The sequence below is a fragment of the Rhinolophus sinicus genome, chromosome 5 (genome assembly GCF_057876585.1).
Source record: "Rhinolophus sinicus isolate RSI-liver-muscle chromosome 5, RSI-T2T, whole genome shotgun sequence".
NCBI lineage: Eukaryota > Metazoa > Chordata > Mammalia > Chiroptera > Rhinolophidae > Rhinolophus > Rhinolophus sinicus.
In genome coordinates, this window is record NC_142505.1 from 85,044,003 (window position 1) to 85,061,840 (window position 17,838).

The window sequence follows — 17,838 nt, forward strand, 5'->3', positions numbered from 1 at the left end:
ATGTTCCAAATATGTAACTGAGTCTGTATCTCAACCAATGGAATAACCAAATCATTAAAATTTGTCAGCTGTTTTTTCTTTTCTAAATGGTTTATCTTGAATTTTCTTTGATTGGGTAAACTAGCAAGAGAAAAACAAAACCTAGACTTTTGCTTGCTCAAAAGAGCTGATTCTTTCTGGGATGTTTTAGAAAGTGGCAATTACTGGATAGTGGGGATTTCTTCAGAAAGGTTGATTATACCTTTGTTACCTTTCATTCAGCTTTCAGAACTACTACTGTGCCATGTCTTTATCGTGGTCAGTCTTGCCTTGGCACCTTACATTCCTTTCCTCTTCTTTTTCTCTTTTGAGTCTGAGCTCAAGAGACAATGTCCTCTACCTTCATCCTTTAATCCCATAGCTTCCTTACCATCCCATGTTGTAATCATCTCAACCTTTACCAACCTATGTTGTAATAGTATGTTGAAATCCCCTGTTTCCTTGGCTGTTCTCTACTAAACCATGTCTTCCCTCTCTCTGTCTCTGTTTCTACCGAAGTGTATGGCACATAATTCTAAGTGGCCACTTGACAGCAAATTTTTTGATTGATCAATGGATGAATGGAAGGAAGGTGAGCACAATTGGAGGTTGGACCATTAGCAGGTAGAGAGATTTTTACAGAGCCCGATACCTGGACATCAGGTAGGCCAGAACTACTTTGGTTCCTGTAGAATGATCTGCCTTTGCCTTAGGTAGCATTATTATGAAAACATGTGAATTAGATAGCCCCTACCAATACCCATACCCCAGTCATCTCCATATTATATGCCAGGCACTGTATCAATGCCATTTCACTTCACTCAACCAATCTTCTGTAAGAGACCAATGTTCAGAGAGGCAAAGCAAGTTTCTCTAGGTCACATAGCTACCAAGTTGTAGACTTAGAATTTGACCTCAGGTTGCCTCCAACCCAGGAGCCTTCCATAACAACATGTTGATGCCAAAAATCAGAATCACCAAAGTTTTGACTGTAAAAGAGCACGATTTAAATCACCCGACATAAAATAGAACAGAAGTTTTCTAATAGACAAAAGAAACAAGCGTGGCATGGTTATAACTTTATCAGAAAGCTCAGGATATGGTGACTGGTTAATTTGGTTAATTTAACTAGCAATAACTCCAGCTTATCCATAGAAGTGCTTCTTAGTTTTTGGGGAGTCTTTTTCAGCGTAGGAGGGAATTAAGTGATCCTCGTGTTCCTTTTACAACCTCATCACCACTTTTTGGCAAACGTATGAAAAAGAGAACCATTCAGGAGAATACAGACATAACCGTCCCTAAACGAGCCCTTACTATGTGTCTGGTACGAGTGCTTCATAGCCGGTACCTCACTCAATCCTCCCAACACCTCTGTAGAGTCAATATCTCCGTTTTATGAGTAAGGGAACTATGGGTACGTTCACTTGCGTAAGGCCGCGTGGATAGTGAAGACCAGATCCTGGGTTTGCATCATCTCCACCTGGCCCTGAAGTGCATTCTTTAAACCACTATACTCACTGCCTCTACCTTGAAGTTGGCAGCTAAATGCAACCACCCCAAATGAGTGACCCTTTCAGATACCTGGTCGATTTAAACCGGTGTTTATTAATCATTATCTAATGCCTCTTTCTCAGGCTCTTCAGAGAAAAGCTTTAGAAAAGGGCTGTGGGTGGTGGTGAGTGTACAGCGGGCTTTGTTTTGTACACTTTGGCTAGAGGAAAAAAAGTCGTAGCCTCTTCCCACGTATCTCTCCTGCGAGTGGGAACTACTCCTCTATGGGAAGTCGTCTTTGAAGGAGAGAAATATTTCCTCAAAGAAATCAATCCTCAAAGAACAATTAACTGACTTAGAGATTAGACAAAGAGCAATGGACCATTCCCCTTTGGTGTCCTGGAATTAATTATTTCCCACCTCTCTGGGAACTCAGTGATCTTTCTGGAATGGCCTGGCTCGATTGCATAAACTGTTGAGCTCAGTCCCTAATCCCAATCGAAGTAGCCTTTGTTCTCTCTCTTCATCTACTCAGCCAGAATTTACTGAGCATGTATTATGTGCCAGGCCCTGTGTTGGGAACTTAAGAGAAAGGAAAACAAACAAAGTCCCTTAGGTCCTGCTTTCCTGAAGCTCACAGTTAAGGGAGGGTGTTCATTATTAATCAAAGAATCACACTGATAGACGCATGTTAACAAATTGTGGTGCAGAGCTGATTAAAAAACCAAAACAAACAAAGGACCAGCATGACAAGACAACATGCAGGAATGCAAATGGGCCTAGACTGCGGGAAGGGAAGGCTTCCCTGAGGGAGTGAAGCTTGAGGTGTGATCTGAATGTGGTGAAGATGAGATGACTCCATGCAGAGAGGATGGCACGTGCAAAGGCCACCTGGCAGGAGGCAGTATGGCACACCCAAGGAACACACAGGAGGAGGTGAGAGGGAGTTGGGTCACGTGGGCCGGCCTTGCAGCCCCCATTGAGGACAACAGTCATGGTCTCCAACGCCCTGCGTAGGCCTTGCCTTGCTTCATCACCGAGGCTTGGGAGGGATAGCCCTACAACCCCTTACTGTGACGCCCTCTAGGACCTTGAGTCGAAGATGATGGTTATCTGTGGGTTTTACGGAGGGGCCCTAAAGAAGCGCTGTTTCCATTGTACTTAGCTCTCCCTATCTTTTTGGATCTTTTGGGGGCCTAAAGGCAGAGACTTATTTTTTTAAACAACATTCATCAAAGTAATTGGGATTCCAGAAATGCGATCAGACGACCAACAATAATAAAAGTAAACACAAATGCTTACTGGGGCTTTATTAGATTCTGACTAGGTACCATGCTGAGCATTTTGTAGGAATTATCTTACTGACTCTGCTCAACAAACTTGCAATATAGGAACCCTCAAGGCACTGTGGGTCTAGGATTCAGAACGCTGGAATTCTGACACAAGCAAATTTACCTCGTGGGAATCTGACAAGAGTCTTTGAAGTGTCTGACCAGTTACTGGAGGAATACTGAGCTGTGGCTGGCTGTTGGCTGTTAATTATGCATGTGGAAAGGACTTTCTGAAGCTGTTAGGAACATCCACCCCCAGACCTCTCTCTTTTTGATGCCAGGGGCAGATTCCATCCTACTCAGGGTGAGTGTGCAACTGCACATCGGGGATAATCATAGCGTCTCAGCATTTGTACGGAACAGGTTGTTTCCAAATGGCTTTGCATTCAATGGCAGGGTCACCTCCAGGGCCTCCCTCTCCTGGGCAGCATGATTTGCCGCCTCCCTCCTATTAGTCAGGCCTCTTGATTCATAGAGAGGAAACTGGCACTGGAAGAAATGGATTTGATTGGCTTATGTAAGTGAAAAGCTCAGGGGTAGTCAGGCTCCAGGCTCAGCCTGTTCCCAGCTCACAATGCAGCCTCTCCTCCTCTCTCTGTGCTCCAGCGGACCTCAACCTCTCCCACGGCCTTCAATGAGACATACTTGCACCTGCCTTCCAATCATCAAAGATGCTGCTTGTGCCTCTCCCTCCGTGTTGACTGATTCCTACTCATTTCTTCCCCCATTACTGAAAATAAAATTACTGAGCACCCAGAGGGGCAGCTAATCTCTGACTCACACCTCCTGACATTCAAAACCTTCTGTGGTCTCCATCGCTGAGTCTGGACTGGCCCTGGGACTCACAGGTAGGTGAAGCAATAATGGCTCCACTCCAAAGTCCTGCCAAGGCCTTACATAGGCATGATGCCGTCCATGTTTGCACTTTGGGATATCTTAGCTGTCATGTAAAGTCCAGTTATGCTGCTGGAGAAACCACATGGAGAGGCCACATGGAGTAGGAGAGCCCCCGGAACTGCTCAGACAGAGACACTCAGTGGTCCCAGCCATCGTGTCCGAGCCCAAGCCTTCCAGCCTTCCCTGCCAAGGTACCAGACATCTGAGCAAGCCCCCTTGGATGTTCTTGCCCATTTGAGCCCCTACATTACTGCAGCCCAAGCCAATGGCATGTGAAGCAGAATAATCCCAAGTGGAATCCCACCAACACATAGAATTATGAAAAATAATATTTTTTTTATAATTTTAGGCTATTAATTTTTGGAGAGGATTGTTACATAGCATGGTCACCCAAACTCTGAGTATCTGCAAGGTCCTGTGCTAGTTCTGAGCTTATAATTATAAATACAATAGGCATGATCCATAACTTCCCACATCTACGCATCTTTGCAGGCTCAGCCTTATCAGGGACATTTCCTGGCTTTGCTTACCAAATGAGCTTCCCCTGTAAAAGCTCTAACAACACTCTACTTCTACATCATAGCCCTTTGCACATTCAGAAATAACTTATTTACTCATTTTGTGTCTGTTTCCCCTGGGAGGATCTAAGCCCGAAGTGGGTAGAGTCCATGCAGGTCTAGCTCACTGCTGTACCCTCTGCACCTTGTGCCCCACCTGGGACGTGAGAGCTACTCAGCTGGGTGGCTAACTGCAAGCAGCTTCCCTCTAGCCTGCTTTTATTCCATTGGAGAAGATGCTGCGATGATGACTCCTTCATGTCCCGTGGGACAAATGAGAGAAAACAAGTCACCTTTTCATGGGCTTAGAATGTTCACATCCTAGAAGAGCATTCTAAACCTGAAAAATAAGTTCCCTTTATAACAAGGACCTTTTGCTTATTTTCATTTGGAAATTGCATGCACAGTAGTCGCCTGGTTTTTGTTTGTTTGTTTATGCTTTTCTTCATCTACTTCCCTCAGAAGACATTAACCTATTAGGACATTTTTCTCCCTACCCCAATACTTTCAGAGGCCTAGCTGTTATGGAGGAGGATAAAACAGAAGAGAGCTTTTTCTGTTTCTTTGTTTGTAGGTTTTAGAGGAAGAAGAAGGTGAAATGTTTGATTTTAAAGGAACGTACCTCATGGTGCTTGCAGTCAGCTAGTGTGGTGAGAAATGAAGACTAGAGCCCTTGTTTTCCATTGTGGGAACTGGGTCCCTCTCTGCTTCCATCAGCAGACTCCCCCGGGGTGAAAGCACTTCCTGTTAGCTGGCTCTGAATCAGCCCTTCCTCTGGCCCAGACTCCAGTCTCTCATCTCATTGCAGACTGGAGGCAATATTACTGACGTAGTTCTAGCAGTATGCTGGAGAAACTGTCTTATCAGCCAAGAATATTTGCATGTGCTTTACATGTAATATATGTGCGGGATTTAAAATATCTTCTTTGTACTGGTTGATGGGTGGTTAAACCTTCTACTCTTTGCTAAAAGCTAAGGCCTTTCTGTGTGGTATTTCTTAACTGCCATGGCAGCTGAAGAATTCACAAACTACGTGACATAATCTAATATCATGAGACAAGGATAATAAAATTAATCACCTTTCATGTAATAACAATATGAAAGATATTATATGATTTAATAAAAACAATAAGGCAAAGCAGCAATGCAAACCCAGCACAGTGATTCTAATCGGTGTTGTCTGGTACCAGCTGCATGATCTTAGGCAAGTTCCCTTTGAACCTCAATTTCCTTATCTGCAAAATGGAGGCAATAATTCCTATCTCATGAATTTCTTCTAAGAATAAGAAAGAGAACACATTAATTCATTTATCAACAAATTTATCAATTGCCTACTATGCAACAGGTATTGTACTAGTCACAAAATCCCTACTCCTGAGGAATTGTGTGTGTGTGTGTGTGTGTGTGTGTGTGTGTAGCCAAGAAACAAGTATACAAATTGAGGTCTCCACAGGAAACAGATGGCTCAGTCAAGCAGGGTAATTGATTGGAGAGAGTTTAATGAAGGAATTAATGATAAAGATGCTACAGGATAAAGGGAAACCAACAAGGTATGGTGAGACAGCCTGGGGCTACAACAGCAGAAAGCTTCTAGGCCTCAAAGGTTAGGGGAAGGGAGCAGTCACAAGAACTCAGTGAGAGACTCCTGTAACTGTGGGAGAGTGCTGTCCTGTAGAAGCTACGGCCATGTGAAGAGAAACAGAGACACTGCCAAAAAGCAGCATGGTAGGAAGGGGGACGGAAGTGAACACTCCAACAGTGCCCTTCTCTCATGGTCCATCTCCTCCCAGTGTCTGCCATTGGCTGAACCTAACTGGAATTGAGAAGTCCAGGGGCCAGAATGCCTATGTGATACAGTCCGTAAGAGTCAGCCTCCCAGGGCACAGAGCAGGGGCCAAGGAGTAGAGAGTGAATCTGAAGGGGCTAAAAGAAAATCCAGCATAGCAAGTTAATAAGCAATGTCTCAGATGGTGAGAAGTGCCATGGAGAAAAATACCCTAGGGTAAGCGGGATGGAGAACATGGAGCAGATAGGGCATTGCTATGCTGTCTTATATAGAACAGTCAGGGAATTGCTCTTTGAGGAGGTGGTATTTGATTGGAGGAAGTCTATGGGAAGTAAGAGATAGAGCTATATGATAAACAAAAGGAAGAATTTTGCAGGCTCTGAGATATGAGCATGCTCAACATAGTCAAGGAATTAGAAGGAAGCTAGTATGGCTGGAGTAGAGGAAGGGAAAGGTGGGAGACAATGCAATCAGAAAGCCAGATCATATATGGCATTTTTGGTTTTTATGTGATTTTAATGGGAAACCATTGGAAGGATGTGAGCAGAGAAATAAATTACCTGGCTTCCATTTAACTATAAAGTACACCTATGCAGAGAATGGATTAAAGAGCAAGAGTGGAGATGAAGACCTACTATATATATAAATTACAAGATCACAACTGCTTCTCCCTTTATTAATTATCTCTACTCCTTTCTGGCTCCACCTTAATAAAGAGATGATTCATTCCAGAGGCAGGTGTAACTGACACTGATTTTATACACCTCTTGAATATGTATTTCCAAATATTAAAAACATTATTCCTTCCATTCTCCTTCCTATTGTCCCCATTGGACATGGTCAGACTTGGGGGGAAATTCAAAGTAGTTCCATCTGACAAAAGATTTGGACAACAGACCCTAAATCATTCCACTTGACTCCTACATTGGAGGGGAAAAAATGTAATGTGCAAAAACTAAAATAATAATTCCAGCCATGATTGAATGAGCACTTCCCCTACGCCCAATACCATGCTAAGTGTTTTACATGCATCATCTTACGTAATCCTTTCCTCTGCCAGTGAAGTAGGCAGTATTAGAACAGGAATAGATCTCAGAAACATCCAAGGGAAATGACTTATCTAAGATCACAATGAACACTTAGAAATGGGCTGAGTTTATTTTGCACCCATGATTTGTAACTAGTGAGCAGACAGACACAAGCAGGGAGGAGAGGCATGGGAAGATACATAAACTTTCTGTGAGAATGGTAAAAGCAAGCTTCATACTTTGTAGAATCTTCTTCCCGTGGGTAGAATTTTGGCAATTTTTATGACCTCATGAAGAGTTGAAGACCTGAGACGTCAATATCTCCAACTGCCTCATGTCCCACTTTATGTAACACACAGCTCTATCTCTTACTTCCCATAGACTTCCTCCAATCAAATACCGCCTCCTCAAGGAGCTCTTCCCCGTCTGTGCTATGTAAGACAGCATAGCAATGTCCTATCTGCTCCATGTTCCCCATCCCCTTACCCTGCTGTATTTCTCTCATGGCACTTCTCCATAATTTTCTATTTTCTTTTCCATAAACTGTACATCCTTTAAGTGTTTTTATTGGTGTTTTCCATCAATCACATCACCATCTTCTGGTAACCATACAATTTCCATTCCTCTATGAGAAAATAGAGGTTCACAGTGCGTTAAAAACTTGCCTGAGGTCACACAGGGCGTAAGTGGTAGAGCCAGGTTTGACCCGGGTCTGTATGATTCCAGACACCAAACTCTGAAGCTCTGTTTTATATTCTTCTTCTAAAAATGGACAGTGAGCTGGGTATATATTTGCAGGCCTCTTGGAATTCTCCTGTTTCTGTCAGTCAGTTACCAAGTGAACAGAAGAGTCACATGGAGCCATTTCCACTTTCATGACACAATGCATTGTCAATGTTCTTCTCTGCTCAAAGTACCAGCCAGAGATGTCCCATAAAGATGAATATGAGTAAAGGACTCAGAAGTAAGGAAACTCCGTAGTTATTGTTGGGGAAACAAGACATAGGAGTTGCTATGTCTGACAGCAGAGATTCCATACTTCTTTAAACAGAGAGAAAAGATGGAGGTAGAGTGAGACGGGGATTTCCTCCTTGCACAAAGAAGAACATATGCAGAGGCAGGAAGAATATGTAGTGTAGACAGAGAAAACAAATGGTCCCCTATTTATAGGTTACCCTCAAAGAAGCAGACATCTGGGTAGCATGATTCACCCCTTGTTCAAGTGAGGGCATTGACGCAAATGATAAAAGTAGAACAATGACAAATAGGGCTAAGAGACTGGGGCCATACACCACAGGACCTTGAATGTCAGGCTGCAGAGGATGGACTTTATCAGGCAGGTATCGGCATCACGAAAGGACAGAGCATCTAAGTGATATCATCAGTATTGCCCTATAATAATAATGAGCAGAATAGATGCAGGTAGGGAGAGAAAAGGTAAGCAGAAAGACCCACCAGGAGACTGTTGGCAGTAGATATGGGGTTATATGCTGTTGGGATAAAAATTTGCATAGTAGGTAGTTGGAAAATATCTGTTGAGGGGAAGAAGCACCTTTATGCCCTATACATATAAATATCCCAAATTGAATATCTTCTAAGAAGATTACCTGATACTCTACAAAGTAGATTAGAATGCTATTTAATTTGAAAACTATATGATTATAACTTCTTTCCTCTATGCCAGACATCTGGTGGAATCTGGTCCGTTTTCTTCTACGTCAGAATCGTGTTGAACACATCACTGCTCCTTTAGGCTGTCATTGTAATGTTACTCTACAGGGCTCAGTGTTTCCTCTAAGGTTTAACATCCTTGTTGTAAATTAGTGTCAAATGTCTCCATGCTGTTTACACTAACTGGAGTTTGCCTCCAACATGAATCAATACTCAGAATGCCCCTTGCACCACATATTGTGCTTGCAACGCACATTGAAATTAACATGTTGCTGGAGATAACTTATTTACAAAGTACTGAAGTTAAGTTTCTTTTTATTTAAAATGGGGTAGAAAAAGTCACAATATAGGAAGGCTTCTGAACTGAAATTTATTCAATCATCTAGTTCTCTTTAGGTCATATTACCTAAGAACATTGAATGTGTTTTCTGTGAAAAAATAAAAATAAAAAAAGTAAGGGAAAGAAGGGACAAAAGAAGAACAAATATATTTATCTGGAAAGGAAGAGAAGAAAAATGTGAACAAGGCCTGATGCTTTCAGAACCCCCGGATTTATTATTTCCCATTATTGGCTTTGTATAGGCTAATTTCAAACAGCTATCTTCCTGCCTATAGTGCCAGGATGGTGCATTTGTAACATAGCAACGTATTTTTAGAAATAGACAGGCCTCCCACCATAGAGAGAGACCAAATGTGCCCTTATTGAAGATCATATTTTTCAGCTACTCTGATGAGAGTGATTGCAAAGATTGACTGCTTTGAAAATAGAATTCTGGATGTTTCAGTCATGGTAAGTAAACTGTTTCAAGATTAAGAATTTTTAACTGAGTATATAAGGAGGAAATAATATGCACGGCATTTATTGTGAAACCTATATAAATGAAAACTCACATTTGTTCTGCCTTAAAATCTTTTCTTTCTAAGCAGAATATTTTATTTTGTATTAAATGTTGGCATTCATAGTTAGTTTTACCTTAATGACAAATGAGATCAAACCCCTGGACATATACATATTGTTCCCAAATGTTCTCAACTTAGGGCAATAATTTAGTGACTATTCACCTTTCACTCAAAACAGACCCAATTCCATAGAGCAGGTAAGGTAAAGTCACATTTCAAGGCTTTTTTGTTTTTTAACCCTCTGAAACATATGAATGGACGATAGTAACAGTCCTTCTTCTGAATCCAAACCTATCAAAACATGTCTACATAGATAATTATTAAATAGAATGATTTGAGAGGCCTAAGCCAGATGCCCGGGAGTCATCTCTCATGCCTCAGCCCTGACAAGCTGCTACTCACTGCAGCCTATCTGACTCCTGTGGCAGAGAATGCCAATTGCCCACCCAATGGCTGTTTCTGTCCTTCTTTCTTGCTGAGAAAATTCCATCATTGTTCAAGTACAAAGTGAGCATGTGCTTCAGGAGAGACTGGGTGAATCCTAGCTAGTCTAAGCAATCATAGTCTTTGCATTCCCCCTTGCGAGTGATTGGTTCAGGAGTGGGCGTGGGATGTAGTTCTGGCCAGTCGAATGAGGAGACATGTTAATAAGAAATATGTGGAATGAAATAATTTCTTCTCCCCGCTCCTGCCAGAGGGATTATTCTAACATGTAGTAATTTATGTTGTTTCCCTAAATTCCAAACTTCACATAAAGTTCCCTGGGCCAGGGTCTCAGCCTCAGGTCCTAATATTCCTCTGAACGCAGTGGATTACATTTATGGAACTGGTCATGATTTCCCAAAGGTACCAGGGAGCACACCCACAGTACCTTTATGCCTGTTTATTTTCTCTGCTGAAATGGCCTTTCCCATCATTCATTCTTCTTGGCAAACCATCATTCATCCTGACCTGTGACCATTCTCTCCCTGTTAGAATTACTCATTGCTCCTTTCATGCTACATGATACACTGTACACCCACTATTGTAATGATCACAATGCATTGTAAGAACTTACTGGTGCATCTCTCTTCTCTACTTGTCTATGACCTCCTGAGGGACAGACATTAAGCTTATCATTGCATTCCTAGCATCCAGCGTAGATCTTAGCTACATATTCAATATGAGAATATTAAAGGAAGAAAGGAGGGGAGGAAGGAAGGGAGGTAGGAAGGAGGGAGGGAGGTTATCCATGTGTGAAAGCTGCCATAAAGTAAATAAAGGTTTGAGCACCTAAGTGCACTGTACAGGGCTGTTCTCCGTGGTTATGGAATAATAATAGTGGTAACAGCAGTATCAACATCAACACTTAACACTTACTGAGCATTTGACAAGCACAATGCTAAACATTTTATATGATTTATGTTATTTAAATTTCATGACAAACCAGTGAAGAAGATACTAATATTATCATCCTCATATTATAGACAAAGAAACTGAGTCTGAAAGACTTTCTTTTTTTCAATATAAGTGATGGCAGAGCCAGGATTTAAATCCAGGTCTGACTACAGAACTATCTATAAATATGTCTCCTATTTGTTTTACACACATATTTTTCATACCCAAGAAAGAGAAAATATGAGCATGGGGCCTTTGGCTGGTGGTCTGTCTGTCACTGACTATCTCCCTCAAAATCCCCCTTAGAGACAACTGGGATTTCTGAAGCACCAGATATAATAAAGTGGTTTTGTATACCAGGAATTTCTTCGGGCTCTCAACACAAAATCTTATTTGAATCTGATAGCTCACCAGAGTCGGCTAAGCTAAGAAGCCCATGAGTCTCGTACCTCTGCTATCTACCACCCAGGTAACAAAAACAGTGCGGGAAATTCTCAGACTGAATAAGATGAATGGTCTGCTGTGATAGCTAACCACTGCTCACTGGTAGAGCTTTACTTAAAGAGGAACCTAACAGTTCTGAAAGTCTTCTCCAGAAAGACGTATCAGGAAGGACTGAACCTCCTTAGACAAGGTTGGACCATCACCCCTACACAAGGATTTCTCTAATACCCTCAGGCTTCTAATGGACCTGCTACTTGAACCTAACCTCATCCTGAGACAGAGCTTACAGTTCTGATTACTCCACAGCAAATGACGAGCCCTCCGCAGAAACTCTAGGAACTATTCATTCATCCGTTCTGAGTTGCGTCGTTGGTAGCGACCACACACAGGTCCTGTGCAGAGACCGGGTAGAATCAGTGCAGATTCGGTCCATATCCCTGAGGAGCTTCAGTCTAGGATACACGTGTATATTTACAAAGGTAGAAAAAGTGTTATTTAAAAGTCGCTAGCAGTTCTCCCTCATGAGACATGGAAACACCTATGGAACTCACTTCGCCTTGGGGAGGCCACGATAATGGGTACTTAAGTGAATCCGATGCAATTTCATGGTTGTAAAAAAAAAAGACACTAAGGTCATAGCTGACCTGAATGCAGATGCTTCAAACAGGGACATTGACTCATCTGTTTATTGAGGTAAGTTGGATATACTCTAGAAATGTACACTTACATAGTTCATATGAAAATTTCTCGTAAGTATAGATTTCAATTAGTCTGTCCCTGATGATTTCTATTCTAGTTAAAAAGTTAACTAGAAAAAAATATATATAGTGAGGACTTTATGGCAGGGGCACTTATAATTCTACAGGAATTTAGAGGCAAAATAGCTTCTAGCTGATGGGAGCAATTATAGAATAATTCATAGAGAAGTTGACATTTGGACAACATGAGGTTTTTGACATGTAGAGAAAAATTATGTGTGTAAAAGCATGGCAATATGCAGGCATGCATGTTTAGGTAATATTATAAGAGGTCTGGTTTGAAATGAGTGTTAGAACCCTGAACAGGAGGTGGGAAAGATTCTTCTAGGGTATTAGGTCAGCAATCATTTGCCATGCCCATAAATGCTGCCCATTCCACAAGCAACAGTGGAAGAGAAAATAGCTGAAGTGGTCAGATACTTGGATATTTATCTAACACCTTCCGGCTCTTTTCTGGATCAGCAGTCCACACAACTTGCTCAAGTTTTATCATTTCATGGTAGTCCCACACTATTGTCACTATTTCTGAATTTCTTCAAAACTCTAGTTATTCAGTTCCTCTCTGATCTTAAAAAGTCCCTCTTTATCTTCACCCTTCAAATGTACATGATGTCAAAAAGCACACTTTATGTCTCTCTCAGTGGAAATCTTAATACACTGGGACTGAGAGGGTCTTGACAAGAACAGGTGAAAGTCAAAAATCCTTTCACATGGTTCTTGAGTAATACGATCTTTAAAAAATACTACTTCACTCCTCTTTATTAGCTGTTTTCACTAGTCATTTTCTTTGTGTTGAAAGCATCAGTGCTTCTCCCCAGGAAAAAAAAATATTTCATACTTTAACAAAATGCAAACTAAAGTACCCAAATTACAAACCATAAATTCCTTTGACTCAGTAATCACACCACTATTTTCACTTTCCTATGGCTACACACCTCATCCCCACAGGGAAGTCAGCCCGCCCCCATCACAATGATGACGCCATGCCAAAACCATCACACACCCCACTACTCCGTGTAACTGTCGGCAACTTATGTGGAATAGACTGTGGGGTGGGAAAAGGGGACAGGTCGGTCTGAAGAGAAAAGGAGATTACATGTGCCCAACAAGTCAGGGGAGGGAGCTCTCAGCCGGGTCACTAAGGTCTGAAACGTACCTCTGTACATGCTACATGAGCCGAGTCCCTTGGCACAAGCATGTATAAATACAGTCTGGTGACGCCGAGCATTCCCAGGGAAAACAGAAAATCAAAAGCAAAAACATTCAAAGACACAGAGGAGAGAAAGGATGGTGGCAAGAGGCAGATCATAGAACACGAGAGAGCTTTGCGTCCAGGTCCTTCGTGTTATAGATGGGAAAATGAGACCTCGAGAGAAGTGTCGCCAAAAGACACATGGTTCACGGCAGCTGGTATTAGAACTCCAGGCTTCCTCTTAATATGAGCAAGAGGATGGCACGGACAAGAAACTGACAGACCTGTTAAAGCCGGGGACAGAGCCCGGACTCTTAAGGTCTGCTGGCTTTTGGGAAGAGGCCATGAAGTCTTAGGCCCAGAACACTCCAGAATCAGGGTCTGTTGGGTCTTCTGAGGCTCCCCGTGGCTTTGGGGCAGAGGAATCCAAAAGAAAGTGAGAGCCGGGCCACCTGATCAGGACAGAAGATAATGGCCTCTACCCTGCTCCCCAGTAATGCCAGAAGAGTCACAAGCTCAGAGCAGAAATTTAGTCACCTCGGAATCAGACATCGTTACCTAACTGGGGGCAGAGAGAGGGGTCATGAAGCTGGAAATCTGCTAATGGCTGAAAACTGGAATAAGAGTTCCCGAAGCACTCTATTTTTCTACCTACCTTGAAGTAGGTGCTCAGTGATAAATACTTGACTTAACCAGAGAATAAGCGAATACATGGAGACCATAAACGCATGGTTCCATGAGACACTGGTAAAGGGCCTCGTGGAGGGCACTTTTGGGGCACACAGCCATTGTGCCCCTGGAAAATGAGATGTAGGAGAGTCAGTGCAGGTTTAAAGAATTAATTTAAATAATAAAATTTGATTGGTAGAGACTGGGAGGGGCGCAGTAGGGCAGAAAGCCATTCCTGAAGCAGCTGTTTCTTGTACTTCTTTCTCCTCCCAGGTTTATGATCACAGTACACCAGGTCCTGGAGCAATGAAGAAAATTGCTGAAACGTCTCAAAACATGGTTCAAGCAACCTCTCTCACCACCCCCTCCTGTCCCAACAGTCACTTCTTGGACAGGGAGGCACTGGTGGACTGTGACAGCGAGATCTGACTGCACTTCTCAAACATGGCCTCTGCAGAGAGGTTCGGCAGCCCCTGATCCAGAGGGCAGTCGTCCACCAGCCGTTCATGGGTGTGAGGGGTCGTGGGGGGTTCCTCCTCATCTTGACTCAGTCCAGGAATCAGTGGGGTACCTGCACTGTCCAATTCCTTTTCCACCTGCTCCCTGGACACACCCCCTGTCTCAGGCTGCCCCGAAGGGATTGTCATGGAGTCAAAATACGCTGACAGGCCTTCCTGGAGCAGAGGCAGAAGTTTCTTCCAAGAGACCTGGGTGTTGCCTTGAAGGTAGGCTTGGGGATTGGGGTGGCTGCTTGGGGCAGGGGTCAGCTTCAGGGAAGGAGAGTGCAAGCGTTCCAGGACTCCACAGATCGCCATTCGGAGGGCTGCATGGGGACAGAAAATAGCCAGCTGCCTCACTGGCTCATAGTGAGAGTTGAAAAAGATCGTCATGGCAACCAGGGCATCATAGCTGTGAGCCTGGCAGAGAGTACAGAGGTCTGCAATGAGGCCAGACCTCTCCAGGAAGGCCTCCAAATCCATATACATTGCACTAATGGCCACCTTGAGGCCTTGTCTGGTGATAGTCTTCTGTTCCTTTCTCAGCATCTGCTCGGTGGTCAGTCCTGACACATCAAACTTTGCCTTTTGCAGAGAATCAAAGATGTCTTTTCTCTCGGGCAGATCTGGGAAGAGAGCCTCCAGTTGCTCCACACATTTCTTGTCTTGATTGTTCATTGGGGAAGGGCTGCCGTCTGCCAATCCAAGATCTCTGGTGCCCCCTGCAGCATACGCTCTGTCACCAGGGTGGCGCAGGACCCCACCAGCTCCACCGAAACACGGCAGGGCGGGCAGTGCTTCTGCTCGATGGGCCGATGGTCTGGCCCCTCTGCTACTGCTTCGTCTAGGGCTGCATCCCTTGTGGGTAAGACATGATGGTCAACAAGGGTGAGGTGAGATGGCCAACCTGGTGCAACGCATGGAGGTCAATCTCATCCCGGAAAATAGGGAGGGGCTCAGGAATGGGAATCTTCTAAAGGAAGAAGACGTTGTCCCCTCGTAGAGGTAGCTCTGAACGTTTCATATTTAAAACTGGCACGACAACTTCCTCCGCCTCGGTCGTCTTTGCCCGGTGAAACGCCAGGGCGGGCGCTGCCGCCGTGGAGGCCGAGTCACAGGCTTCATTTCCCAGCACAACGTGCCGCGGGCCGGACTCCTGCAAAGCAGCTCCACAAGCCTGCAGGTGGTCCTCGACGCTGAAGTCCAACGTGTGTCCCTGCCCCTCGCCGTGGAGAGGTTACCCGGCGAATGTGCCTCACCCCGGACTCAGGGGCTTGTAGCTACAGTCAGGAGGCGGGACACGACCCCGTCATACTGCGCTGCGGCCCTGACCTGGGGAGGACTGAAGTGGGTGCTTGCTGCTCTGAGGCCACTCGGCAATTCCTTCCCTCTTCCTAAAAATACTTCAGTTTCTGTTGGGAATTTAACTCTTTCCCACTGGGTATTAATGTGGTGAAATAGTAAACCGACACCACCACCAACACAGCCCCAAAGAAGTCCCTAGAGGCCATCTCTCCTGGCTTCTCCCTCTCACTACTCTGGCTCAGCCAGGAGATTGACAGGTGACCAGAGCCTAGCCAATCAGATGCTCCCTCCCAAAACTGCGGATGGTGGCGCTGTGGCCAGACTGCTATTCTTTTTTTAGAAAACTATTCCTGTACTTCCTACTTCCTTCTCATTTTCAAGTGTAAGTCTCCAACTTCCCGTCAATGGTTGCTTTGTTTTTCTGTTTCTTTTCTTTTTCTTTCTTTCTTTTTTTTTTTTTTTCTTTTTTTTTTTGCCACTAGGTGTGTTGTATTTTCATTAATCATACAAACAATTTTCTACAATATCCCAGGGCAGTCCGGAGAACTTGGCAGTCCGATTGGGGGGTGGGGTCCCCTCAGAGACCCACAAGCCAATGGCATGGGTGCGGAGTGCCTGGGTCCACAGTGCAGCTGGTCGCTTGTGTCCATCTAACAGGTGGCCCCTTCTCCACATCACGACTGGCGTCTCTAAGATGAGGGGGGCGGGGAGTCCTCCAGATTCTTAAGAAATTTCACTCCGCTTCTCTTGCTCAGTGGTCTCTTTGGTCGGCAGGGTGTTCTTCTCCTGCGTCTCTGTCTTCTTCACTTTGGCTTATCGAAGCTGGCGATTTCCCCCTGTCGGGTTTGTCTGCCATTTTCTTAAAACAATCCCTGGTCTTTGCTTCGAGCCAAGGTTCTGGTAACTGCTCCCGTCACTGCAGCAAGAGACCTGTTTTTCTGTTTCTTAAGCATACTTAAGGTCTTTGCACTTTCTCTTCCTTCTATCTGAAATTCTTGCCCCCCAAATCTTTGAAAATGCATATATTGAACAGAAAGGTTTTTCATTTCGCCAGGCAATTATCTAGGATTATTCAAAGGAGCTAAGTTATTGGAAGCACCAGAAGAATTTCAAAGGTGATAATATCGTGCCATTCAAAATATTAAATTATAACATTGCATTTTCTGAAAACTGGGAATATCACATACCCAGTTCTCTAGATATTATTTCCTGATCCAAACTCAATAAAACCTTACTATATACATAAAATGCAATGTGTTCAAAACCTAAATTATTTTTCTTGTGATATATTATACTTTTTTTTAACCTAGTCAAGGTTCCATCCAACTGAACAACATATACACTATAGTTATATAAAACTTCTAGGCTTTTCTGTCCCTATGCCTCAGCTCTGCTGTTTGCTTTATTCCCAAATATCTTTACCTCCCTCTTCTTTCCCTCTCTTTTCTGCACATATATTTCTAGATTAAAAATCACTTTTTCCACCGATCTTTTATAACCAGCCACATTTTCTTACCAAGTTCCCCATGCCCTCGATATGCACTGTATAGGACAATACAAGGTAGGAAGTCCTATTTGTGACTATATTTTATGTCCCCTTCCAGACTATAAGCTTCTCACTGAGGGGTCAGAGAAGGAGTCTTCGTTTTGCATCACTGAAATATCTGACATCCAAATATTTATTGCATACTTCTTTTGTGCAAGATATTATTCTAGGTGTTGCAATTGCAAGAGTGAATCAAGTAATGCTAACTATCGTCGTAACCCACATGTGAAATGAAGAAGAAGATCTGGGGTAGATAATATGTCATGTATTTTTTTTTCCAAAAATGATCTAGAACTCACAATCTAGCCGTAGAAAAATACACATACAACAAACTTTATACGTAATGTTGAAAGAAAATAAATATTAAGGTT

General features: G+C 43.4%; 2 pseudogenes; both read right to left on the reverse strand.

Moving 5' to 3' along the window:
- Nucleotides 1-14,315: 14,315 nt before the first annotated feature.
- Nucleotides 14,316-16,596, reverse strand: LOC109451086 (exopolyphosphatase PRUNE1 pseudogene; annotated as a pseudogene).
- A 48-nt stretch (nucleotides 16,597-16,644) lies between these two features.
- LOC109451104 (thymosin beta-10 pseudogene) lies at nucleotides 16,645-16,777 on the reverse strand (annotated as a pseudogene).
- Nucleotides 16,778-17,838: the final 1,061 nt, after the last annotated feature.